The 2500-nt window shown below is 61.6% G+C and overlaps 1 non-coding gene across 1 annotated transcript; it reads right to left on the bottom strand.

Moving 5' to 3' along the window:
• Window positions 1–369: 369 nt before the first annotated feature.
• On the bottom strand, window positions 370–522 carry LOC142795689 (5.8S ribosomal RNA). Its single transcript, XR_012893225.1, has one exon. It is a non-coding gene; the product is annotated as a 5.8S ribosomal RNA (ribosomal RNA).
• Window positions 523–2500: the final 1978 nt, after the last annotated feature.

Genomic DNA, 2500 nt, shown 5'->3' with positions numbered 1-2500 from the left:
GAAGCTTTGCTGGCCGGCTTTCGCTCCTCGTGTTTACCGTGCGTTAAAGTTGCGCGTCCGTGGCTCTCGCAGCTCTTGCGCGCCCGGTCGCAGAGAGGAGTACGCAACCTCGACCGCACTTTCCCTGCAGGCTTCCTTCCGACTCGAAGTCCTGCGGCGGTCTCAACGAGGTGCCACATCCTCAATGCAGTCGGTCGCCCCCGTTTCGGTTGGGCTCTGGCACGACGGTCGCCACCGTCTCGCCCTTGAGTGGCCGCTGTTGGCGCTCGCTGTGAGGTGTTCAGCGTGCTGTCCGTGTTGCCGACGCGGTCAAAACGAGTCGACGGCTCACGTTCCCTTGTGCGCCGAAGGCTCTCTTGATATGTGATCCGACCCTCAGACAGACGAAGCCAAGGGAAGACCCAAGGCCGCAATGTGCGTTCAAAGAATCAGTGCTCAGTGTGTCCTGCAATTCACACCAAGTCTCGCAGCTGGCTGCGTTCTTCATCGACCCGAGAACCGAGTGATCCACCGCTTAGAGTCGTGAAAAAGTGTTTGTTCAATTCCGTACAGTCAAAACCAAACGTTTCTGGCACTCGGCCAAACAGTGGCCAAGAAGGGCGCTTTTCAGCGCACGCTTGGACTCCAAAACTCTGCCGCGCCTTTTTCGGCTGCCGCAAATCGAGCAAACGGTGTGTTTCGGACGGCGTTTCGCTTCCGCTACTTGCGAGTGCTTTCGTGGTCCACCCCTCTATAAATACTCGGGAGGCGTCGAAGCCGGTTCTCCAAGCCGGACCCGTAGGTATCGTTGTGTGCTCGCTCTCATTGGCCCGCCTAACCAGAAAATGCCTGCGGTACACCCATTTGGATAAGAGTGCACGCAGATGCGGGCCTCGACGGCTACACATTTCCTCGGGCGGCCGCCTCCCGGCCTCCGTGGAGCGCGGGATGCACGGTCCCATCGACAAGCCTCTCCCGTTTTTACCGTGGCGTCGCGGTTCACCACGGCGGGCGGGTCGGTCTCCTCCGCATAAAAAGGGGGACCCCCGCTTTTTGTTCCACGAAATCGCACAAGCTTTTTTCGCATCCACGGTTTGCCACCGCACACCAAAATGCCGATCCGGCTGCCTACTTTAGCCAACAGGTGGAGCCAGGCGCGCCGTACTTGCGCGGCACTTCCCACGTCCACCGAAGTCGGTGCCAAGGACCACTTTCGGCGCCGGAGCCGCGTACGAGCCTACTCGAGGCGGAAGAACGAAGCCAGCAAGGGCCTGGCCGCAAGTGCGTTCAATTGTCGGGACGTCCAAGTCCCTCGTTCTTCCGTGCTTCCTCTTTCGGCAAGTCGTTGCGGCACCTTCCCAAAGCGCGCAGACCCGCTAATCGCGACGAGCGCGACGTGGCCGTGCCGCCTTTCCCTCGGCAGCAAGCAAAACGCCTGGCAACGTCGACGCTCCCCTAACCGCGATCTCGCACCGTGTTTCGTGTGGCGAATTCAAAAGCCGGCCGGCGCTGCTGCAACCATTACGGTCGGTACGCATACGCCGCGGAGGGCGGGACGGTCATCGGAGCGTGCGGTTCCTCCATCGAGTACTGCGCACCTCGGCCGTCGCATCGCCGTGCCATGACCGGCCGCGCGTCAACGCGAACCGGTGCCAGCGAGATCCCTCGCCTGCAAGAACCGACCGGCAGCCTCCGTCACCCGAGGACGCGGAGGCGCTTGCCGCGGACGGCGGGACGGTATGCACTGGTGCACAGCGGACCCGTCACATCGCCAGTTCCTTGACCGACCGCCGACGCTTGTGCCGTTCCTCTCGTACTTGGCAGTCGCCGCGCGATTGTCGGGTCTCGTTCTTGCACGCTCGAACGGTCGGGAGGGCACTCGGCTGGCGTTTCGGGAACGCGCAGCCTCGCCTTCTACCGACGTAACCACGACTCGCCGTTCGCGCTCCGCCGCTCCTGTTTACAGTACTAGGCGGTCCCGCAGCGGTCGGGTCGCGCATTTCGAGCGCTTCGAGCCACGGTGCAGTGGCGGGTCGAAAGCCGACCTATGAGTGCGTTGCGCCGTTTGTACCCGCGTCCGCCACCTGGCCGACCGTCCAAGGTCGCGGTGTTGGCGTCCGCTGGGCGCAACAATTTGTCACGGGGTGCCGCTCCACATTCAGGCAGCCCCGTGGGGAAAAGCCGACCCCCGCGTCCAAACGGGGTCAGCGGCAGAAAGTGTCGGGCGCAGACGCAGCTGAGGCGCTCACCCTTCACAATCCGTTAATGATCCTTCCGCAGGTTCACCTACGGAAACCTTGTTACGACTTTTACTTCCTCTAAATGATCAAGTTTGGTCATCTTTCCAACAGACCGGCGCAACCGAAAGGCCGCGCCGGACATCGGTCCGAAGACCTCACTAAATCATTCAATCGGTAGTAGCGACGGGCGGTGTGTACAAAGGGCAGGGACGTAATCAACGCGAGCTTATGACTCGCGCTTACTGGGAATTCCTCGTTCAAGGGGAACAATTGCAAGCCCC

Source organism: Rhipicephalus microplus, unplaced genomic scaffold (genome assembly GCF_043290135.1).
Source record: "Rhipicephalus microplus isolate Deutch F79 unplaced genomic scaffold, USDA_Rmic scaffold_808, whole genome shotgun sequence".
NCBI classification, from domain to species: Eukaryota; Metazoa; Arthropoda; class Arachnida; order Ixodida; family Ixodidae; genus Rhipicephalus; species Rhipicephalus microplus.
Note: the sequence above shows the minus strand (reverse complement) of the source record. Positions and strands in the feature narration are given on the sequence as shown.